Raw genomic sequence first — 25,404 nt, forward strand, 5'->3', positions numbered from 1 at the left:
TGGACCTCTGGTTGGAGCACAGCTTTCCTTCTTTTCACTTTAATCAGTATTATTAATTTTAAAAATTTTATTCTAGAAAATAATTTTAGAGAAGAAAAAGAGGTACTCCATAAAATAAACTGTTCTTTAAAAATGTATATCACATGGTCCCAAAAGTTAATATCTGACTTGGTTTGGAACAATGATTTCCCATTGGTTTGATTATCTTATGTTCACTGTAAAATAGTTCGTTATCAAAAACACATGAATACAAGCTCCTTAGAAAACCTTTAAAGTGGTCCATATTTACATATTTCGCTTTAAATATGTAACCCGTAAATGTGTGTGCATATGTGTGTATGTGTGAGTACGACAACAGACAGTGAAAGTCTGAATTTGGAAAATGCTGTGGAAGTCTGACAAAAGTGTTTTTTGCAAACCTGATGAAAAATTAAGTTGCAGGAGGTCACAGTTGAAAAAAAAAAAGAGTCCGATGGCAAATCAGGTCTTTTATTCTGGGTCTGGGGAGGCTCCTCCTGGCAACTTATTCCAGACAAGAAACAGCAAAGGAGATGCTGCCACTCCTCTGCCTCAGACAGCGCGTTTACGCATCTGTATTATAAAAACGTGCCAGCTCTCGCAGGCTCACAGTCCCCAGCACAGCGCTCCAGTTACAGCTGGGAATGTATCTTCCAGGGCTGGCTCTATTTACTGGTTGCTTTTTACTAGGCTGTTCCTCCCTGGGGGGCCGCCGTGGGGTGTTTTTTGTGGGGTGGGAGTTTGAAAGAGGGAGTTTTTGTGAGTTCTATTTTGGATTTTGGTGAACAGGAAAGCAGGGAATTTGCCAGCCTGTTACTCAGTTATACTGAAACATGATGCAAACTGCCTCAATTTGGAGCACAGAAGGTGCTGAAAAAATTTTCTGAGGAGGTCTTGAAATATCTAAGCCTGTCTTCAAGGAAGGACTTGTTTCTCTCAAAAATTACCCTGTAAATAATGGATGGATGTTGTTGTGTCTTCTCCCATCCATGGCCTCTAAGTCACTACCCAAAGCATCACACTCCAAAGGTGGCCAGTATGATATTGAAAAATTACTTTGCATTCCCTATTTCCAGGAGAGTATTAAGAGTAGTATGCTTGAGTGTGGGCTTTCTTTACAAAGTCACTCATACATGGGTGCACAGTTAGGAGCACGGGCTGCCAATGTTTGACCAGGCTGTATTTCCATATTTGTATTGTCCAGTCTATTTTCTTTTTTCCTATTTCCTGAATATGCCTGAACATATGTGTCCAGGATAAACATCCAATTGCATGGACATGTCTATGTGTGCTTCCAATTCCATACTATCTTGAAAATGGTTCAGCTTTCTAGAAACACAGCCACGTAATTTGTTTTGATTTGAAAAGCTGCTCAGCAAATGCATGCAGGTCATAATGGCAGGTAACAGACCATTTACTGAAGGGCTGAAACAAATAGAAAACACAGTCCAGGACTGCATCACAGAACGGCACTCTCCTTGTGAGATCCTCTTGGCTCACAAGTAAGTAAGGATTGGGTGAGACAGAGACAATACAAATACCTCTCGGCTTTTCAAGTAGTAACAACCAGCTCAGCCTTAGCAGTGTGTCTAGATCTGATGGGACAACGACGTCCTCAACCTTTGCTTTCGGACTCTGGATCACTGCTTAAGTAGGCTTTATCATTCCCCCCCTAATTTTTGTTGAAGATGCCCTTGAAATTAAATCATATTTGTTCCTGACAAAGCATATGCATATTGCAGCATCACTCTAAAACTAACGATTGGTTTTAGCTCTATGAAGAAAAAAATTCCAACAACCTTTCATGCTGAGATTTCTCATGCTAGTTCTCAGCACAGAAGCGATTTTTTTTTAAGTTGCATAAAGCCTAGCAAGGTTTAAGTTTTCCCAGCAAGGAGAAAGTGTTTTTCAGCTGTTAAATTTTTCAGATGCTTTTTTTGAATTTGGATAAAACTCAAAAACATGTTTGTTTTAAAACGTAAACCTTTTTATGTATAGAGGTTTGCATATAGAGAAATGCTATTTCTGTGTTTAAAGGTACTTGCTTTTGAAATAAGGAAGTCATAGGCATTTAAATATAACAAACTGTATGCTGCTTTATGAACATCTCATTAGGCACTAACATAAATATGATGTTCTAGAGGACCACTGATGCACATGTTTGCTGACAGGATCACTTATCACACTGCTAGTGGACATATATCCACGTGAGAGCAAAGGGTGGCCAGGTTTGAATGAAGAGCATCCTTGTAGTCAGATAGTATACTTTCAAAATACCTTTTACTCCAGTTCCATGGCAGTTCTTGGCCCTAAACCTGCTTGATTCCTCAGCTTGTTGACCGGGCCAAAGTTGATAAAACATATGGCATTTCTTGCACAAAAATGATGAGGAAACCCCTTGAGGCATCAGCAGAGAGGCAGAGACGAGGGTAAATCATCAGAAGGCCTGCCACCTGCCATTTTTAATGGGCCTAGTCACTCCTCAATTTTAAGCAAATCATAGATATGCTGAATGAGAGAAGAGATTATCTTGATCTACTGCAATGTTTTTTTTGGGGGGGGGTGGTTCAAACATTTTTATTCACAACTCACAGTAAGAAGTATGTTTTACATTGTGATTCAGTGGTTGTTTACATACGTACACGGATATATATATCATTTAAATAAGGATGTATGTGTGTATATGTACATATATACACACTTACATACGTGTGTGTGTGTGTGTGTGTGTGTGCGTGTGTTCCAGAGGCAGAAAGTAACTGATCTCCCCAAATAGTAAACCTCAAGAATCTTCATAATCCTACTGAGTATTTTATTGTTTGGAAAGTTGAAGATCAAGGTCTGGAAATCCAACACACTTCAAACTTCTAACCAAGGGCTTTCCAAAATTAAGAGAAGTACCCAATCTTCTGGTTTAGTCTTCGAAACACCAACAATATTCCTTCCTTCCTTTATTCATTCATAATTTATTAATTTGTTCATTCTCCAAACATTTACTGACAGCCTCCTCTATGCATCACAGTGTATACCTGCAACATATTTCGAGGCCAATTACTTCCAGTTGCTTTATAGCAGAGTTGGCCAGATGGTTCTTGAAAAGGAGAATCTTCCAGAGTAAAATAACTTGTTCACAGTGTTTCCTATCTAGCAACCAAGAACCCTGATAGCATCCCTTCTAACCTTATTATGCTTCTAGTATGCAACCATAAGTCTATTTTTATTTACTTTTCATCTGTAAACTTAATTTAAAATGTTGAGTGCAACCATGAGATTTTAATGTCAGGATATTCAAAAATAATTTTCCCTTAATAAGGTCTTCCTCACAACTTGCATGATACATAGAGAATATTTACACACATTTTCTTGTGCTACAGATATGCAGAAAGCTGACTGTTACCTGCTTTACAGTGATTTTGAAAATAAATGAGCTAAAGCATGTTAAGTTCTAAGAAGCAGAGTAAATAACAGATCACACTAGTATTATGAGAGACAGTGCGTCTGCTCCCCTCTTGATGAGGACAGAATATGGACAGGAAGAAGACAGGTCCTAAATACTTATTATCAGAACTTTAGGTGGGCGTGCCCTTCTATTCCAGTAGAAAGTATTATGTAAGCATATGGCTACAGCCCAATTCAATTATTTACATGGATTTTCTAGAAAATGGTTAACACTGTAGGCCAGAGACTTAGAAAATGCAGACGATTGAATGATACACAAATAGATGAGACACCAGTCTCTCTCCTTATGCTATAGGTCATGATTCAAGGTCATGAAATTAATAGGAGGAGTTGCTACTTTTTAAGAGTGAAAGGCTTTGAGGCTTTTAAGAGAATGTTAAATGAATTAACTTTTTATTTTGGGTATTACGATTTGGGCGTTATTAAGGCATTAAAATTGGACATTGTTTCTTAAACATAATTATCGGCCACCTTTTCAAAAGACCTTTTTAAGAACTCTCAGTTATTTCTGGGTAGATAGTTGCCTAAAGTTATTCCCTCCTTCCAAGCTTCCTATTCTCTGCACATGACAAATTGGCATGCACACCTTGGTGCAGGGAAAGAAGGAACTGGTCTGTTCACATAAGCAGGAACACGGCAGGCTTCAGGCATCAGAGGCCAAAGGCGTTGGAAACATGGGCAGGCAGCTTAAAATGGTCCCTTCTTAGGTTTGTGCATTGTTTCTATATGGAAAATTACATTTCTCTGAGAGTATATGTGTAAATATGCATCTGCTAGTGTTTTGGCAACTCTAAGTTACCTAAATTAGTTTTGATCAACACTGTCGGATTTTTAAACCCACCAACGTAATAAAAGCAAGTTTAAAAAAACACAAACAAACCCTACAGTACATTGTGTGCTCTGCTGTTCCAAGCCTCAGCTTCAAGACAAAAGGAGAGCGAGACTTTGTCATTCTCTAGCTGTTAATAATCAAGAGGAGATCTGCCAGACAAGCTCTTCGAGGGCTCTGTCTGTCTGGACCAGGTATATACTGCAATACACAAAGGGCTTTGCAGGGGGAGAAAAATGAGTGTTCATGGACAATGATGCAGCTTTCTTAATTAAGATTTTCATTACTGATACATACATTAAGTTCTGCAGCTGCAAGAGCCAAAGCACTGTCATGTGCAGGTAGATGTCCCTGATTCCATCTTCAGGCAGTAAAGCTAAAACATATTAAATGTGCACCCAGCAAACATTGTGGGAGCCAGGAGAGCTCCAGAAATATTTCTGTTGGAATGCAGAGAGGCCCCATTAAAAGCAAGTTTGTAATGCGTCTAATAGGCAGGGGAAAGCCCACACCAATAGACCATGCGTGCATATGAGTATGGGATGCTTTGCGGTCCTGAGCCACAGACAAAGGTAGCTGTGGCTGACCTAGAAATAATCTCTATATAAATACATCAATAGCTCAGGCCTTAAAAGGAATTTTGATCTTTAAGTTTTCCAATGCCTATTGTTGAGAAAAGAAATACATGGCTGATTTGGGGTAGCTTTTGGAAGATAGTAAAGACTCATGTCCACGGCTGGCCCTGACTCTGTCCCTCTGGGTCACTCAGTCTGTTTTCCCTGGATCCTCAGGCTGGTCCACAAGTCAGTGTGGGCTGCCAAGGGATGTACTGTTGCCATGAAATAATCTGACTGCTGTATGGGGAAATCTTTCTTCTTAGATCAAGTTATTCCTACAAACAGAATTTAGCTAAGAGATGAAAAGACACTAAAACCCTGCACAATTCTAGAAATGGATGAATATCTATAGTGCAGATTTTTGATTCCCTCTTAACTAAAGTCTAACTCATTTTAGGGTGGCTGCTGGGTGCTATTAATGTACACACAGCTCTTCTGGCTTCTAGTTGCATCCCTTCCTGTCTCAAAGTCTGCATCCATTTGGAGGGCTACCCATAGAGCTCTTGTCTCATCTCTAAAGAAGGCCTCCATCTCTTGGCCATGACTGGGGTGGCAATGAGTCTTCGATGCTGCACTTCATGAAAGATCATTTTATCACACTAGTCAAAAATTATACATTCATTTCTTACTAGGCGAAAGCATTTATCTGGAATTTAAATGTAACCCTCCATTTTCTAAGAAGGAATAAATTAGAATCCAACACCAGAAGGGTGCAAAAGGAATTCTTCTAAGTGTTTTGACTGTAGTTCTTTGTTGTTTGGGTAAAAGGGAAAAATTCCAAATAACAGTGGCCAATAAGATTTCTCCTGGATTTCTGCACCAGAATTCAGAACTCTGAAGCAGTTTTCTGGATGTTAGTGCACATTGCTAACACTCTTTTCCTAGGTATATCAGAGAGTCGGGGTGGAGTGGTGAGCACACAGCCTACTGTGAGTTGGCTGGCCTCTGTACCTATTCTAGATGACTGATGTTGATGATTGGTGGTAATGAGATGATGAAGAAATTGATTCTTTACAAGTAAATGGACAGATAGTATACAGACACCCTATCAATAGATACTTCAGGCATTTTGGGAAAAGTACACAGTGTTAAGATTCTTCCTAATCTTTACTGAAAGGTACTGTTATAAAACTGGTAGAGGATTGGAGCCTACTGGGGAAGCACAAGCACAGTGGACATTATTCAAGCATGGCGATGATGGCAAAAGCAGGGGAAAAATCCCAGAAAATGATTCTAACTGGACATTTCCTGTTATTTCTATTATGCATCCTTGACTAGCTTGTAAGGACCAGACTGACGGACATTGTTAAAGGATTCGGGTGTACATTTTACTTAAACTCTGTCATGAGACACATGCTTCTCTCAGCCAAAATATAGGGTTAATTTAAAATTAGAAGTGATCATTATGTTCCATGTACCAAAAGCCTAGAAATTTATAGTGAGGAACTAAAGGTGGAATCCATTTTAGTCTACCAAAAAGTGAGAGGTAAGGTGGCCCATCCGAAATAAATATCTGGACATGATTCTCTGGGATAAGGTAGGTATGTCTGATTTGTCTTCAATAACCTCACACTAGGAGGGATGAGGAACAACAAAGAGACCAGAGAAAGAGTGCATAAACGAAGAACCTAATGAAAGAAAAAATCTTAGTTTTAACACTGCAAAGGCTTCTTAAACAAGACGCCTCTGCCAGTGCCCTAGTAGAAAGATTCTCTAAATAAGTAGGTTGTGTATGTACTATATATACAAGTACACCATATATATACACCCTCCCCAGCTTTGGACAGGCAATCACATTTGGGGAAGAAAAGAAAAGGGTGAGAAGGAACGTGAGGAACAGTCATTCTGTTAATTAATAACACTCAACGTTAATCATCAACACTGTGTCCCCGTTTGGCCTCTGGGTACAAGCTATGTTGCCGAGGCAGGTGTATAATATGTGAAGTTTTCTCAGAGCATCATTAAGAAAGCCAGACATTCAGCACTCTGAGCCTTGGGTCACTGAGCCAGCCATGGGGCCTCTACCAGAGCCAGGGTGCCCACATCCTCACACCTCCTGGGGCTGTTTGACTGCTCAGGTAGAAAACAAACCATTTACTAGGTCTGGTTCCTACAATCCTCCTTAGCTTGTGGTTGGCCTAAAGAGGCCTCCATACAATCTTTGACATGTTTTACCTCTCTTCTGCTTCCTTTCTGGACACTAAGGATTTAAGGCACACACGATTTTCTTGCACACAGTTTTCCACCAAAGAGGGAGGAAGATTGCCCCGGAGCAGATGCCATCCCTTATCATCTGCAAATGAACTTTTTGTGCTGAAGGAGTGCTCCAGTTACCACTCAGAACAGCTTTGCACAACTCCTGCCCCGCTGAAAGACTTGGGCATCTCACTCTGAGAACCCAGAAGCTCCCTATGCCAAACAGAGGGAAGACGCCCTGTCACAGTTTGTGCTGTGGAGGCAGGAGCTGACGTTGCCAGTGCGGCATTTCTGCCTCTCTGGCATCTTTCACTTGCCCTGGAGTTGCTGAAAAATATTCCATTTCATTAAGTATGTAGTAATACACATGGGAATCGGAGAGAGAGGGAAAGGTGGAGGACATTGATGACATGGCCTCTAGCACTTTATTTATGAGAACATCCAGAAATCTCTGTCTACGTCTGATAGAAGAATAGTGTCAATTCTGCCCTGGAGACATGGATCAGGCAATGTTGCCAGTGTGTATTTTTCCCTTCCCAATAATTTACTGATTCTGGAGTCTGATGGCAGAGCTCAGATGAACATTTTTACATTCACGTGAGTGAACAATTAGCCCCCGACCCAGAAACTCCGCAGGTCCTGGACTAGTGTTTCGATCCCCACAACATTCTCCAGGAGGGCAAGGAGGGTGGGTGCTGCCATCAGAATACAGGAAACAGCTCCCGAGGTGGCCTCACAGGACTCCAGGAGCACCGCCTTTTCAGGAGGAATGAGACTAAACAACTAGAGGCATGTTGGAGAGTGCCTTTGCTCTTCCAAATTTTTATTGCATCATTCACCTTTTCATTGTTGATGTATAACCACTCTTCAAACATCAGGGATATGTCACAAATTTTTTCCCAGTTTCTAAAAAAATATTTTCTACCACAGTGATTTTTATTTTCATGTAATACAATTTAATATATTTTTCTTGAGTTTTCAGACTTATGTTTCATGCTTGGAAAAAGCATCTCATACACCCAATATGAAAATATTCACTCATATGCAAAAATTACAAAAATTGGCAATTATAAAATTAGTGAAGATGCAGAGAAATGGGCAGTCTCCTTCTTTGTTGGTGGAGGTAAAATATGATACACCTTTACTGGAGGTCAGTTTAGCGATAGATAAATTTCACTTTGGCAGTTCCACTGGTAGAAATTTAACCTATGGAGATAATCGGGCAAGCGCATTTAAAAAAATGCATATGTGCATAAAGACAGTTATTGTAGCATTGTTTAGTTAGAAAAAAATTTCCAAATATCCTAAACATCCATCAATAAGTGATTGATTCAATAAATTATCCATACACTGGAGTACCATGTAGCTGTCAAAAACATACTGTAGATCTACATTAAATGTAAAATACCTATTTCAATGTTGAGTGATAATGCAGATTACGAAAAAGAAAGTAGCTTTTCCTTTCACTTTGGAAAGAAAAGAAAAAGAGTCAGGTAAATAGATATGTATGGAAATATACTTCCCAAAGTGTTAATAGTGGTTATCTCTGGGCATTGAAATTCTGAGTGAATCTTACTTTCTTCTTTATACATCATCATTGTAACAAATTTGGACAAAACTAAATGCATACTTTTTAGAAATAAAAATTAGAACTTTTACTTTGGGAGGGAAAGAGTTTAGATAAACTCTGCAACAACAACTTAGAAATTCAAACATGAGTTTCATAGTCATTAGTAATTAGTAACTCTCTTAACAGGGTGACATCACTGCCTGACCACTTTCTTGATGGGTGACATCACTGCCATCCTCAAATTTCCTCCAGGTTTGGCAGTCTCAAGTGATGTATTCTAGTTCTTACCTTATAGGACTTTAAATCTCAAATACTGGAAATAACCCAAATATCTATATCTAGGGCATAGTTAGGTAAATTCCGGGAAATTATTCAGACATTACAGTGGTGTTTATAAAGTGTTTGTAATGACATCGTAAGCTCTTATTATATAATATTTATTTTAAAAACAGGATACAACCCTAAACATACAATGTATGCTCAATTATGTTAAAATCCAGAGAAGAGACTAGAAGGTGGTCTAAACATTGCCAATAATAGTTGTTTCTCTCTAGTGGAATTATGGATGTTTTCTCCTCACTCTATACTTTCTTAATATTTTACAATAAGTGTGAATTATAGAATCATGAAAGAAGTAAATATTAAAAAAAATACAGCTGCTTTGCTCAACAGCTGCCAAATTCTACCCCAGATGTATCTGCAATGTAGTTTTGACTCAAATGGCCCTAATGTCATTTCCTAAAGAGAATCTAGCAAAACGCAATGTGTTCAAATAAAGGAAAGCTGGCATTGCCACTGCCTCTTTCTAAGCCACCATTTTATAATGCTTAGAATAAACCTGAGTCAGGAATCCTACTTCCATTGGTAATTAGGAATTTCCACCTTCTTCAGGTCTTCTTCCTATCTTGTCATACGTTGCCAGAAGCTGGAATTTAATTAATCTATAGTACTCTGGTGTGTCTCCAGGTCTGGAAGCTGTTTTTGGAGGCTGATGGAGTTAGGACTGGAGGCTTATCTATTTATCTTAAACGGGAGTTCCCTTGAATAACAAGGATGAGCTGCTACATAAAGTCTTCTGTAGCTGATTAGCTTTCTTTCCCTTCTTTCCTTCACTGCACTCTTTCTTCCTTTCTTCCCTCCCTCTTTTCTTCCTCTCTCTTACAGACCCACTCTTCCTCTCTCCCTCCTTCTTTTAAATAAATAGCCTTTCTGTATAGTTCGATGCCAGCTCTTAAATTTTAGAGAAAATTCACATCATACCAATACCACACTTCAAGTAGATGATCTGATTGTTCCTAAATGATGATATTTTAGCAAAATGATGATGGGAGAAACCAGAATATGTATGATGCATATTAGAGGCTTAGCAATAAGGTAGAAAGTAGACATTTTTTGAGAAAGCGAGAAAATGACTGGGTAGTGCCAGGATGGGAGGAAGGAGCAGGCAGAAGAAAGAAAAGGAATGACGTGGGTTTCTGTGTCTTGGCAAAGGTTATCTAGTCACCTGTTCCTGGGCTTTTGGACCAGACGGCAGCCTTCAAACTCTCCACTTCCCAAGATAGTGTGCTATTTGAGGGCAGGGATGGTGCCTTATTCATCTCTGTTTATTCTCTACTGTGCCTGGTGCAATGCAGGTGCTCACTAGATACTTGGAGATTCGAATTGAGCCCATTTACTGCCCCTTTATTCTGGCCTCAACTAGAACCAAAAAGAAGCTAAAATCCCTATTGTCTTTTCCCGTGTACTAGTAAAACCCCATCTCAATTTGAACTCAAATACACATGTCCTCTGAGCTTCCACCTTGGTCACTGAACTGCTGGAGAAAATCACACAAGGCAGACAGGCATCAACATTAACCCACCAGACTCACCAGGCCCTCTACACTGCCAAGGATAATCCCACTGTGTTTCTCTGGTCAACTTGTTGTCCCATTTGTGCCAAGAACTATTTTAAACCCCTACTTTCCTCAAATTGCCTCCTTGCTTATTCGTAGCAGGACCCTGCCTCCTAAGAGCCTTCATTTGGGAAACCTCTCAGTACCAAACCTCCATGTGGCTTGCCTCTGCCCTCTCTCTTCCTTCCTCTTTCTTCTAACAATAGAAGAGATGCCCCTCCTTCTGTCCCTCCACTGATGCTCAGGACTCTGTGTCTCTAGCCTTATCAGGAATCTTATACTAGGAATCACCCCATACACTGGATGTACACTGGATGTCTCCTCTCTTCTCTATTCTTCCCATTTGAAGAATATGGGAAACACCAATATTTAAATTAAAATATAAAAACACCATATTTCCACTTTTTTCCAAATCTTCTTTTGATCTCACTCCCCCATTCCAAGAGCTCACCCTAGCTCATTTCCCTTTCCTTTACAAGAGAACTTCTAAGAGTTATACACATTTGCTGTTTCTCTTTCACCACCTCTCACTCTTTTCCTCAACCCATTACAAACAGGTTACTGCTTCCATCATTTCAACAAAACAGCATCTGCTAAGGTCACCAGTAACCTCCAAATTAACACAATAAATGTACATGTTTTAGTCCTTAACTTGCTTGACCTCTCAGCAGCACTTCTCACACTGCCCACTCCCTAAAACCCTCTCTTCTCTTGGCTTCTGCGCCAACGTTTTCTGATTTTCCCACTACCTCTCAGCTGTTCCTTCTGAGGGCATTTCATAGCCTCATTTTTCTCTACCAGCTGATTAAATATTAAGAGTTCTTCAGTCCCAGTATGGGCCTTCTTCTCAATCTAACCTGGTCCCCAGGCAATATCATCCATGCCAACAGCTTCATTTGCCTTCACTTCACTTCTGAATTCCAGTTGCATATATTTAACTGCCTGTTCAATATGCCCACTTATCTCTATAAAAGCACCTCACACTAGACATCTCAAATAACCTTCCCTTGGCCATGCTTCTCCTTTGGTGTTTCCTGTAACCATGAATGGTACTGTCCTCCACACAGTTTTATAAGCACAAAACCAGTACTCATAGCTGCCACTTCTCTTTCCTTCATCTCTCACATCTAACCCATAAGAAAATTCTGTATATGTTCCTTCTGAATTCTCTCTCAGTTCCATTTATTTTCTTCTATTCCTATTGTCGCTATCCTAGTCTGTCTCTTGTCTGGTCTATTACAATAGCCTCCTACTGTTGCTCCTTCTAAACCATTTGCCACCATGAAGCTAGCTTGATTCTTTTTTTAACATTTAATCTCAAGATTATTGTAGTTTAACATGCACGTTGTAAGAGAAAATAGAGAGAGATCTGGTATACCATTTACCCAGTTTTGCCCAATATTAATATAACAGCACCTACTTAATAATAGTAGTTTTAAAGATTAAATCAGATAGTGATTAAAAGTGTCTTTCTAGTGCCTACGGCAGGGCAAGCACTCAACAAATGCGATTGTTATTCTTATTGTTATTATTAGCTTAACAAAAGATAAGAGTTTTTGTATTTCTTTTTTACCTAACTTTTAGTCTATTATCTTCATTTATTGCGTGTTCCTCAGGGTTCTGACTCTAGTAACTTTGCGAGTCCAAAAGGAATCCTCAGTTTAGACCTTTGATAATTCTATGACTACTGGTTTCAACACCAGGGATGTCCCTTAGACCAATGAGAGCCTTGTTTGGCCTCTTGGCTCTGGCTCCCATTTTCCTCTCACTCAGGACTTCCTCCTCTTGTTTTCCAGTCTGTTGATCTTAGGATTGGTAGGAATGCCTCTTTTCCGTTTCTAGTTTCCAGAGGGAAGTTCTTTAAATACTCCTTGTCTCTTGCCTCATTCCTTATACTTCTACTTCTCCAAGGAGGTGAATCATTCTGTTGGTGAGACAGCCCTTGGTCCATGTTTCTCAGTTAGGTGGAATTGATCTGTCAGAGTTTGTAAGTGTAGGATTTTGGCCTCTTTCTCCTTCATTTCCTACTTAGACTAGTGGGAGTCAGTGACCTGGAAAAGCACTGTGCTTATGCTGATCTAAGTTTTTCCTTGGGAGAGCTTTTCCAAGGTTTACATTGGAGGGAAGGGAATTGGTTAAGTCCATCTTACCTCTCATACTACATCCTTCAACCCAGCCTTTATCAAAAATTTTGGTTCCCCAGCTATCAGTTCTTTTGCCTTATTTTTCAATGGGTTTAGAATTTGAGTGGGGGAAGAACAGAACTATTATTGGACGCCCTCAAAGATTCCAGCACTTAGGCTCTGCTTTTGCTTGGAATATTATTCTTTTACTCTTCATCTTTTTTACATTCTAGCCATTTTTCAAGACCCAGCTAAATAACATTTTACATAAAGCTTTCCAGTCCTCAAGGCTCTCTTTCATGAATGAAATCCCATAGCACTTACTGGTCTCCATCATTCCTTTAGGAATCGTCATTTATTGTCTCATATGCATACAGAACACTCAACAGTATAACTTCTTTTCCTAACGCAATTTTCAGTTGCTTAAGAGAAAGCAAGGGCAACATCTAGATTTATGTTTTAACTCCCAACTAAAGATGGCTCTTTGCATATAGTTAGTGCTTAATAATATCTTATGGGATGATTGTGCTTGAGGCTGGCCTAATGACCAGGCTTTGATTTGAGGGCCCAGGTTACAATTGATATGGCTTAGTGACTGGATGGTTTCTGAAGGGGTGGTGGCAGTGGCCAAAGAAAGAGAAGGTTAATTTAAGTGTGTCCTTGAGATGCATATCGGTGCAGGTCTGGATATAGATATAGGCAGTGGAGCTTAATCCTATCATGTGTTGTGTTTTCCTTTTAGTAATATATTCCCCCACTTTCTTTTATGAAAAGCATATGGAACTCATGGTCTGATAGGTAGAAAGGCTAAGAGAAATGCAAGCAGAGGGACGTAACGCTCCTGGCTGTGATAGACTGGTCTGCAGAATGTTTTGATTCTCTGAATGAGTCAAAAGATTGAAAAAATAGCCACTACTACCATAGGAAAAAAATGAGGAGGAAGGGTCCTGAAAATGGTATCTGAGCAATGAAAGACAGTGAATATTTTAAAGATCACTGAATTTAATTTATTCAACCTAAATGCATAAAAGTACAGGTGGGGACATTATTTATGCAGGTATATGCAAATCACTTTATAAAATAGGCAAAGCCCTTCTGCTTTTTATAAGTTGCCAAGGTGGTTCCTGATATTTTAAAAGCTATGCACCTTTAATGTAATTTCCTAAGAGTTGGAATCCCTCTGTCGGAATCACAGTCATTGTCAGAGCAAGTTTATTTTTTTCTCTCCTCTGGGACATTTACAAGGCTCTCATAACCATCACAAAAAGAGTGGTTTCCACAGAGATGTGACTGGAAAAATCACTTGGAAATCGCTGAGGAGCAAGTCACAATGTTCAAAGCAGAGAACATAGGCTTTGAAAACATGAACCCATCTGACCTCTTGAATTTAGTACAGTGAATTCCTGAGCTCTGAAACATGGGGCCCGGCTGTGCATGCCATATTGGTGCTATAAGACTGGCAGTAGGTTGGCTGTGGCATGGTCTATTTCAAACTCCTTCACAGTGCCCAGTGTTGCATGTTCCCAGATGACATTTGGTTGGCAGAAGCTGGGCCTCCAAAGCTGGCAGTCTGGAATGCAGCCCACTGTGTTTTGACAAACACATAATTGACCATCTGATCACCAGCCTACGTTCTGCTCTCAGGTCACTGGGGGGACCTGGGCTTCTAATAGGTCCCTATTCCTTGTCTTGCTCATCTTCTAAACCTTTCTCCAGAAAGTAATATAGAGAAGACTTAAACACACCCACGCATACCCTTCCATTTGCAAAAGAGAACGTGGTACATGAAACATAAGCTGTTGAAAATTTCCTTTAAATTGTCCTGGCAGCCCAAAGTGAACAAGAGAAAAGCACACTTATGGTGAACTCTAATTCAGAAAGAAGGAATGAATACACTGAATTGTTTCAACACCCGGCTGTGCATAAGCTGCTGTTCAGCTCAATGGCTTGGAACTTCTTCTTAGAAAAAGCAATAGAAAAATGATAGGAAATTGGGGCAGTGATTGACTTTAGGCGGACATTATTAAGAAATTGTTTCATTTTCAGGTGAAAGAAGAGAAAAGCAGGACACTGAGAATGTCTTCTCCTTATCTGCCTGCCACTCTGCAAGTCCACTAAGGGAGAAGGAGATACACGTCTCTAGAGACCAGTAGGCAGCATCTCAGAGTGAGGTCAGATTCACACGGAGGTCCTGGTGAAGCTCCCATAAAGATGTATGTTGGCCTGAAATTTGGTCCCACACAACACATCAGCCTTTCTCCTAGAAGGCAAGGATTAGGCCCTGGGCCAAGATATGCTGGCATTATGCAAATGTCAATATTTATGTCAACACTACCAAGTAGCTCGCCTCTCCACGCCCACCTCCACTACACAGTTCAGACCCTAGGTTTTCACCTTTGACCTGAGCTCCCTCTTCTCAGTCAGCCATCTCTACAGTCACCAGCGTGCTCTTTTTCTAAAATATAAATCTACTTAAAACTCTTCAAAGCTTCCTCAAGCTTGCAGCATCGAGTCCAAACTCCTTTGCACAGCATGCAAGGTCCTCCGTGATCTGCCTCCTACCCACTTTCCAGTCTCATCCCTCAGGCTTCCCTTTCCACCACCACGCTCCAGCCACACTGAACCACTGTTCTCTGAATCTGGCTGGTGCTTGATGACATCTCCTGACTTTGGAAACTGTAAACGCTCTTGCTTTTTTCCTGATTATGATTCCCTTTTTCCTTCCCCTCCCCCACATCCACCTGGTAAACTGCAATTCATTCTTCAGACTATTAGACCCAGCTTGGGTGCCTCTCCACACGCAGGTGGGCACTCTTTCCTCGTTCCCCTGGCTACATGTTGTACATACCTCCATTTCAGCACCTATCACATGGGAGAGTCTTTATTTACTATTTATCTCTCCAACCAGACTGTGAGATTCTTAACAACAGGGAGCATTTCTTATTTATCTTGGAGTTTCAGGAACCAAACGTAATGACTAGCTTTCCATAAATGTTTGTTGACTGCAAACTGAATAAAGAGCTCTGCATGCTATTCAAAACTAAGCCAAGCAGTAGTAGTAGCTTCTATAAGCATGGTAGGAGCCTATTAGCAATCTAATGAAGGCAGAAGATCCCAGCAGTAAGGCACTTTCTGACGGTTATCACAGGGTTAAAGTAAGAGTGAAGGATAGATGGTGTGATGGAGGAATGTCTTGTTAACAGAGAGTGTCACTGAGGCAGTGAATTTTCAACCTTTTCTACATTTAGTTTTCGATCCTGAAAGGTATTGTTCTGAGAATGAATCTGAGACTGAATTATGGAGACGTTTCACTTGTAAGAGGTTCTTGTAAGAACCTGGTTTCTCAAATAGGGCAAGTCTGTGTTACCTGCTTCAAGGCAACATAGCAGTTATGGAGGGCTCCTCGTTGTTTCTGCTAAAGAGCAACGGAATGCAAAACTCTTGAGGGGGAACATCTGGAAGCTACTCAGTTCCTATTTGAATCTGTGTCCAATTCAGGTTTGGACTTGGGAGGAAATGCAGTGCCAAGGAGAGAAGTCCAATGGGCAGGATTCTGCACCTGTCTGGAGGAGGCCATGAAAGGCACCGAGAACTAGAAGCACAGGAAAAGATAATGTTCTGATCTGTTCCCAAGGAAATTTTATTTTCCCTTTGATGAGCATGTGGGGCACCACCCCTGAAGGCATCAGCTGTGTCTGTGGGGCACTTGAGGACATCAAGACTGTCACAGGCCCTGTCATCCTTGAAATAAAGGCAGCTTCAGGCTTTGGAACAATCCAAGCAAACACGAAGCCTGGCCCAGGGGTGGGACAAGGTTAGCGGGTACATGAATGGGGCTATCAGCCCATTACAGGTCATTGTCCCAGCCTTAGCTCTGGTTAAAAACTAGGATCTCTCTAGAAGCTGCCCAATTGATGGTTGATGCAGCATAGAATCAGTTTCACGTTTTCCTGTGAGCCAGAGACAGCCTTTCAATTACGTTTTTTATCTCAAAGGTCTCCCCCTCAATTTCTAATCTGTGACACAGGTCTCCAGTCCCCTGTACTGCTTGTGTCTGAGGCTCGCCCTACAGTGCTGACGTCATAATAGCTGAGCCGTGCGGGCAGGAGTGCACTGTGCTGACTCATTCCTGGTGATGCGAGGATTAATGCCTTGTCTAACACAGAGCTATTATGTGAACTGTTTTTACACAAAAGAACTGTAACAAAAATGATTTGCCAGTCAGAGGACTAGAAATATGCAGTGCTAGGTAACTGAGGTACTGAGGTAGGGACGGGAGACATAAAGTGGTGACCACAAGCATGCATATTGATACCCTCCAAAGCATTGACAGACCCACTCTATCAACGCCGAGAATAAGGAGTAACCAGACTTGTCAGGGGCAGGGAGGACCCACCCCTGCTGTATAAATGCATTACACACAGCACCAGTCTTTGGGGAGTTTAATCAATCTCTTTTCTCTGTCAAATAACTGTCACTTTAGAGTTTAGCCTTAGCATCCTTTGGAAGATTCTGCTCCCCTAAATACATTTGCAACTAGCTTCTAGGAATGTTAATGGGAGCAACACACAAGCAAAAGAGTCATGGGAACCCCGTTTGTGTGCAAATGATTACAATACAAGAAATACCTTGGAGTGCGAAGGAGTCAGTGAAGTCACATAGAATGTTGTGAATAAGGGACAGTGCTCAGTGGAGAGTGAGAAGCCGCTGGAAGGATGCTGATGATTATGCATCACATGAGATGACTGCACTATCTGTGGCATCTCTCGGGTGGTGTCTCATGTAGTAACTTTGATTATTTGGGTTCACTGCCCCAGACTCTCTTTCAAACAGCTCGAGGTAAAATTTATCCAAATCCACTCAGTGCAGCCTGGGTTGGGCTTTAAATAATAAATGTTCTCTCTTTTCATCTGAAATCAAGTTTTTTTCCCAAATGACTTCCCATCTTTTCTAAAAAAGAATAGCAACTTCTATAAACCTCCTGGCATGTGTAATCCTGGATTTCTCTCTCTCTTTTTTTTTTTCTGGACTTTACAATTTCACACACAATGTTAGCCTAAATGGCTGAAGTCTTGCACTTCAGTCTTGTACTTCTTAGTAAAAGGATATTATAAATATTGTCAGTAAATGAAAGCTCTGATCTAGGAGTTGAAATTAAAAACGACTGGACCTAGAGATGGGTGTACAACTAAAGAATAAATAATTGCCCATTGATTGACAGTGGAGCAAAAGCCCCAACTGTTGCTGGTGTCTGGCTGAAGAATGTAAGCCACAGTTTAGAAGAGCAGTGGCTTTTGCAAACAGCAGCTGCGGCGGAGTTAAAGGCAGTCTTTATATAAGCCCAGTGGCTGGGGCGGCTGTTCAGCCCCCTCATGGACGGCAACCACTACTACGACCAAGAGCGTCAACTCCAAACCCGAAAGAAGCTAATACATACTGAAGAAGTGCTGGAAACCACAACAAAGTCAACCAGAAAACATACCGATATAGACCCAAATTTATCAAATCCGACATTTTTTGAAAAGTAAAGAAACCACTTTTACTTACATAAAGAGAAGAGGCAGGCCACAGACTGATGGTCAAGGAACTGAAAATCAAAAAAAAAAAAAAATAAGGAATTAAAAATCAATCCAATGATACTGTGAGGAGAAGGAAAGCAAACTAAGTATAGATGGGACTGGTAGCTCCTAAAGGATGAGCAGTAGGAGCCCATTTTGTCACCTGTAGCCCAAGAAAAAGGAGATCCAGCCTCCTCCAATTTTCCAAAGATGTGGCCTCCTGCTATATGACTAACACAGTACTTCCCAGCATAAGGAGTGCCAGCCTCTTCTTCTGTCAACCTCATTCTGATCTAAATCATTTTCTAGAGCTGTACTGTTCAATATAGTAGCCACTAGCCATATTTATCTATTTAAATTTAAACTAATTAAAATTTAATAAAACATTAAATTGCACAGTCACACTAGCCACATTTCAAGTGCTCAATACCCACCTGTGGCTAGTGGCTGCCTTATAGGTAGAACATTTCTATTGTTGCGTAAATATATCTATTGGGCAGCACTGACTAGCATAGGTAAAAGCTTTACTGTATAGCACTTGACAAATTTTAGCCAATTTTGACAAAGATGAGTCAAATCCTGATAAACTTTGGCTTTGGCTCTTTTCAGGGTAAATTTAATATGTTTAATGTCCAGAGGATCTTTTGGACAATTCACCACCTCCATGCATTATTAACCTTCTGCTGAGAACATGGCTTGCTTCTGCCTCTTCTTGGCTTGGTGCTGGCTGAGGACCGGACACCCCTTCATCTAACCCTTCTCATAAGCCTAGGAGTGTCCCCTCTGACAACATTATTTTAAACCAAAGCATTTGCCCCCCAAAACACATCTTTAATGATGAAAACTTCAGGTTTGGGGGGAGTTGACCTCGACAGTTTCTCTTTCTATATTTCAAATCTAATAATTTTCCTTTGTATTCTTCAACTCAGAAGTCACATAAACTATTATGGGACTGGCCTGCTCACCACTGTTTGGATAGCTTCTCTTATAGCAGTATAAAACTGAAGTAACAGAAGATTCACAAGAAATTAATAAACCAGACAAGGATGCTGAGAAAACAAAGTCTCTTCACCCCTACCCTACTCAGATCTATCAAAGACTTAATATATGCTGATTGAATTCTTGTCTCTCTGACACCATGATTTTAACCACTTCACATAAGGCCTCCAGAAATATGCAAAACAAACTGTATTAAAAGAAATCAAGTGGAAGGATCTGATTAAATAACCTGCCATTAGAGTAAGGCCAAAGCAGAAAACGGGCAATTAAAGAGACTTCACTTCTCAGCAAGCTTTCTGGACAAATGCAGCATCGTAGAGGTTCCTCCAGAAAGAAAGTTTCCCCTTCATGGCCGTGGCAAAACCCTGTCCACACACATGCAAGGATGAAGAATGGTGTTCTCTTCCTTGGACAAGAGGAATTAAGTTGAAAATCTGCAGCCTGGATCATAATGTATGCTAACGAATGAGAGGTTGGGGGTCTTCAATGCTTTCAAATTGTTTCACAAAATTGATGAGTTTAATGAAAATTTTAAGCAAGATAATTAGATGATGTATGATTCATTGAAAATACAAACAAACTTGAAACATATATACAAAAAAAAGACTGACGAGTCTCAAAGACTTTAAAGCTTTAAGTTTTGTTACATTCTAGTATCTTCTATAAACCAGGATCCCAGACCACTGCACTGGTGCATCTTTTCAAATCTTTTTTCCTCCTTCCTTCCATTCATCTGTCCTTCTGTTCCTCCATCCATTCTTCCCTCCTCCACATTTTATTTTTTTGAGGAAGATTGGCTCTGAGGTAACATCCATTGCCAGTCTTTCTCTTTTTGCTTGAAGAAGATTGTCACTGAGCTAACATCCCTGTCAATCTTGCTCTACTTTATGTGGGATGCTGCCACAGCATGGCTTGATGAGCCATGTTAAGTCTACAACCGGGATCCGAACCTGCAAACCCCAGGCCACCAAAGCAGAGTACAGAAGCTTAACCACTCGGACACTGGGCCGGCCTCCCACACCCTCAACATCTTTTGAGCTTGCTCTCTTTCCCAACCTTTTAGGAAAAGAAGACAAATATGATTCGTGGTTATTTTTCTGTTACATATTATAAACCCCAAAACTCTCTATAATATATTACGTTCTTTTTAAACTGTACTCAGGGGACTGGCCCTGTGGCTGAGCGGTTAAGTTTGTGCACTCCCAGAGTTTCGCGGGTTCGAATCCTGGGCGCGGACATGGCACCGCTCATCAGGCCACGCTGAGGTGGCATCCCACATGCCACAACTAGAAGGACCCATAACTAAAAACACACAACTATGTACAGGGGGGCTTTTGGGAAAAAAAGGAAAAATAAAATCTTTAAAAAAAAAAAAACTGTACTCAGAATTTATATTCTTATATCTAAGCACATATATATTTCTATTTCACATTTCCTTTCTAAATTGAAAGGAGCATTTATTTATAAAAGTTAATCAGTCAAAATTAAATTTTTGATGTGATCACAGAGATCAATGTAAATTGTACCCAGATTGACTAATACATCCTAGGCCTGGAATGAAAAACTATCTTTCCTGGATGTCAAATGACACACAGGCTGTCAATGACAGGAATCCAAGATGGAGAGAAAAATCACAGTGTATATGTCACAGTCTAAGACAAATTAAAGCCAAGTTAAATTGAAGATTCTATTGGATGTAATTGTTGCCTTTATGTATTAATGAAAAACAATAATATCCATACCAAATTTAATATTAAGGCTAAAAATTTAATCTCAGAGTCCTTATACTATTCATAAACGTTCATAAACGTCAAAAGGCCCCTACTTTTTGATTGAATTACAATCTGCTAGGCAATTTTGAGAATATGTATTAATCTATGTAGATTTACTTTTGTTCAGTTAAAATTGTTATTTTATTGATATGTGCCCTTTCTGCCTAAGTGATATTCACCTTATATGCCTGTAAGTTGTCTTCATCTGAAATGCAAAGAATTATCTATAATAGTTTTGCATAAGATTAAAAACATATTTATTAAGCATGCTAGGTTCAAAGCAAAGACTATACAACAGTAAAGCCCAACTAATTCAGGACATTAAAACATGGTGGGGGAGGCAAAAGTAGAGAGGGGAAGGAGCGTGACTTGTGGTGCAATCTGATCTTAGTGTTGTGATTTCTGAGTGGAAATTATTATATAGTATCAATCTCCAAGGAACTAACAGCATTATTAATTGTACCCGAAAGATTAATCAATTCTGATTTCAGTTTATGTAATGTTCTAGGACAATGGTTTCCAATATTTTGAGGTTATCAGATCTCTATTAGAATCCCTTCTCCCAGAAACTCCTCAAAGACCCCAAGTTTCAAGGAGCTCCCAGACTCCATGAAAGACAACCACAAATTCCAGGTTAGTGCCCCTTGGCCTGGTGGGGAGGAGAGAAATTGCCCTTTCAATCCCACTGGTCATGACCTCTAGGAAGTTTTAACAAGTCGCTAGAAACTGAAGCCTGGAGTACATAAAATGTATGGAAAATAGAGCTCTGCGTGGGTGAGTGTGTGTGGCTAGAGACACACAGACTCCTTTGAAGGCCTCCCTGACTCTGAACTTCCTGCTCCTTTATAGTCTCTTTTTTCAAAAGTCCACAGAACCTTAGGAACAGTTAGGTAGAGGAGCAGTGAGCAGAGAAATGGTAATAAGAGTTACTATGTACCGAGTGCCTTCCGTGGTTTCAAGCATCCTACTAAGTAAATGCTTCCTAACTCTCAATATGGCTACACCCATGGACGTGGAGCAGTGCAATGGAAAGACACAAAGCCACAAAATAATTAATAAAGACTTGGCTATCTCCTTGGAGGGTTAGCTGTCGTTGTGGCTAAGTAATTCAAATTCTTATTTGTACATATATTCATTTATCCAATAACTATTTCTTGGATGTTATAGAAGAAATAAATCAGATTCTGTTCTTGTCCTCATGGAACTGCCAGTTTAGTGAAACAAACAAGAATATATCGAGGATTAGAATACAAAATTTGTGTGTATTCTTAGAGTAAAAAAAAGGAAAAGCAGATTAACAGTATATCATTTAATCTCGACTACAAGAGTAAATACCATTACTTCCAATTTGCTAGAGTAAAAAGGGAGATTTGAGAAATTGGGAAACTTACCCTAAATCACATAGCTGCTGGGATCTGAATAAGTCTGTACCATTCCAAAGTCTACATATTTTTAACCACTCAATTACACTGCCTCTAGGTGTTTCCCACTTTATGTTTCCCCTTGAAATGTGGGCTCATTCAGAATTTTGTAGGCTAGTTTAAGCTTCTCCTTTGGAAGGAGACAGGTTTGGCTTGATTTGCATTCTAAATATTTCACAGTGGTAGGGGAAAGCTATTATTATACCCATTTTATGGTGTGGAAGCTGAGCCACTTGCCAGCTGAGGTATCTGGCTGGGTTAAAAACGGAATCCGGGTCGTCAGTCTCTCATTCCTCTCGACTAACTCCAAGCCTGAGCAATGGGACTGTCCAAGGGCTTTTCTGCACATGGGACTCACACTGGCTGATAAAGAGTGAGACAAACTTTGTTAAGAGAAAATAATAGTGCAATAAAAAATGGAAAATAAGTAATCATAACACTCAAAAAATGGTTACTTTTAGCATTGTGAATAGAAAAGGGAGAGCTTATTCATCACAAATGAATCAGAAAATTAGAATGTGTCACAGCATTGATGACAGAACTGAGGAATTCAGATGAACTGAAGTTCAACACTTATCCTTCTATCTGAAGAAGGTAAATGGTGTGACAAGACGATGGAAATGACCTCTTAGACATGCCTTTTATCTTTCCAATCTTTTTTCTTTGACTACTCTCTCTAGAACTTAGGTGGGTTTATACTTTTGTTTTTTATGGGTAGAGATAACATTTTAACATCCTTTTAATGTTCTAGAAGTATTGTGTTAATTAATTCTTATGTGGGAGTCATTCCAAATCGTAGGATGAAGATTTTTACCTTATTGATTTTCTTAATACCTTTCTGGCTTCTAGTGTTTTCAAAGGATGAGGCACTATTGGATTTTCAGATTCGTATATCTCTCAGAATAAGTGCCAGCTTCATAGGTTCCTGTCAATTGATAGTCCCTCTTTGCTCTGGATACATGATTTCCTTTATCTGACAGATTCAAGAAATTTTATGCTAGATTTAATGACATCTCATGCACCCTGAATTTGGAGGTTTTTAATTCTCAGTTTTCCACCTAGAAAAAACGTTTAAGTTAAAGTTAGATGTAAGGGTTATTCAGATGAGCATACAGAGCATGTGCAATCTCCCAGTAGGTACTTTGGTGTCTCCTGCAGACAAGTTTCTTGAAGGATTTTCATTCTTTTTGGTCAGGCGTAAGAAGAGTATAAATGCCACAAATGGTCATTCATATCTTGGGGTCTGTTTTTCAAGACCATCCATTGTTTGGATCCATCCTGAGAAGAACAGTAAAGAAATCACAGTGATGCCTTACCTTTCTGTAAGGTGCTTTGATAACAACTCTGAAGGATATTTACCTTCAGAATTTAGGTGATGAAATAATGATCAAGAATAAGAGAGGATTCAAGGACCAAAGTTCAGTAATTAGGTCTGGGACTGTTTCTGAGCCTGAGACATTGCTGAGATACAAGTTGATACCCCACCCCACCCAATACAAGTCCTGCTGAGCTTTCCTGATTCTTCCAGGTGTAGGGCCTGAGAGATTAGAGTGAAGTAAAAGCTGTAGTGCTGGGAGGGGTGGCAGGACAGGGCGGGAAGTAGTGTCAGGGACTGAATTTCTCTGATATATTTAGGATGAATTCTTACAGCTCCTAAAATAGACAACTCTACGGCGTGATGCCATTCAAGATCACTCTACAATCTGATCCCAAGCAACTTTTCTCTCCATATCTCAAACTCCTAAAGTTGTAGCTTGATGGATTCCAAATGGATTGCTGTACCAGGACCTTTGACTATAGTAAACTGATATCTTTTAGAGGATGCTGAAAAAGTCTGACATTGTTATCCTATGGTCCAATCAGTTAGAGACACTTGGTCATAATGCTGCTCACAGCCTACCATTAATATCATTTGGCACAAAAAGATTGTGCATATTATAGAGAAAATTCATCCCAAGACTCCTCGGTGTATAAACACAGAAAGTAACATGTTAGTGGTACTGAGGGCTTTGGAATAAATATGGGCACAGCAGGAGAAAGAAACATCCAGATCAGTGTGAACAGAAGGCTGTCTTTACTCAAATGGTTCCCTCAAATGTTTTTTTTTTTTTTTAATACAAAGGGGAAAATCATGACACAAAATTTGTATCAAAAGATATAAATTAAGCAGGTACTTGTACCCTGTGGTCTGTTAGAAACTAAACCAAGAGGACAACGTGAGCTCAGTCTGCATTTTAAAGATTTGGAAAGACCTTTCCATAATATAGATTGGAAAATGTTACTTTTGTCCTTGTCACCACCAACTATTTGCCTAAGAGCATACAAGATCTTTCACAATCTGGCCCCAGTCCACCTCTCTCATTTTTTTTTTTTTTTTTTTGTCCCCCACCACTACTTCCTTATATACTGTGATAGGCTATTTGTTCCTCCCTGAACATGCCCAGGACATCTCTGTCTCTCAGCCTTTGCTAACAGTTCACACTTGAGTCTCCTAAGCCTTGGCATAATGTCCTAAACAAAGCATGACACTCCAACGTCTGTTGAATAGATGCTGTCTGTCTATTTTAGGAGACAAAGATGATAGAAAAAAGTTGTTAAATCAGTAAATAAATAGCACCAGAGAGAGGTCAAGGAGAAGTTAATTTTAGTGCTTTTTAGGAGTGGGGGCAAGATGAGCTTTAAGATTAGGAAAACTGATGCTCTTTATTCTTGGGTTTAGCCAATGCTATGAGTCAGTTACTTTTTTGGGAACAAGTTTCAACCTCAAGGTTAAATGAACACAAATGCTCTGTCCATCAGCATATAATGAAAAAGCTGTGGCTATTTCCACATCAGCACAGTGAAATTAAAATATGCAGTGCCTTTCTCAGAGACATCATATATGACAGAGCTTTTAAAAATAGTTCCCTTTGCCACTCTTGGACAGAAAAAGGTATAAAAACAAAAGT

At 39.9% G+C, this 25,404-nt stretch overlaps 1 protein-coding gene and 1 long non-coding RNA gene across 47 annotated transcripts in view; one reads left to right on the forward strand and one right to left on the reverse strand.

Annotated features, from left to right (window-relative positions):
- Positions 1 to 25,404, reverse strand: part of ZBTB20 (zinc finger and BTB domain containing 20) — a 770,050-nt gene that overhangs the window by 159,018 nt on the left and 585,628 nt on the right. For all 46 annotated transcript variants that reach the window (XM_070508896.1, XM_070508879.1, XM_070508901.1 and 43 more), the window contains one exon: positions 18,254 to 18,293. The gene's annotated coding sequence lies outside the window, so the exon portion shown is untranslated. The remainder of the gene's footprint in view (positions 1 to 18,253; positions 18,294 to 25,404) is intronic.
- Positions 23,777 to 25,404, forward strand: part of LOC139045229 (uncharacterized) — a 60,764-nt gene continuing 59,136 nt past the window's right edge. Inside the window, exon 1 of the long non-coding RNA XR_011503165.1 lies at positions 23,777 to 25,388. This is a non-coding gene — a long non-coding RNA (uncharacterized lncRNA). The remainder of the gene's footprint in view (positions 25,389 to 25,404) is intronic.

Source organism: Equus asinus, chromosome 5 (assembly GCF_041296235.1).
Source record: "Equus asinus isolate D_3611 breed Donkey chromosome 5, EquAss-T2T_v2, whole genome shotgun sequence".
NCBI lineage: Eukaryota > Metazoa > Chordata > Mammalia > Perissodactyla > Equidae > Equus > Equus asinus.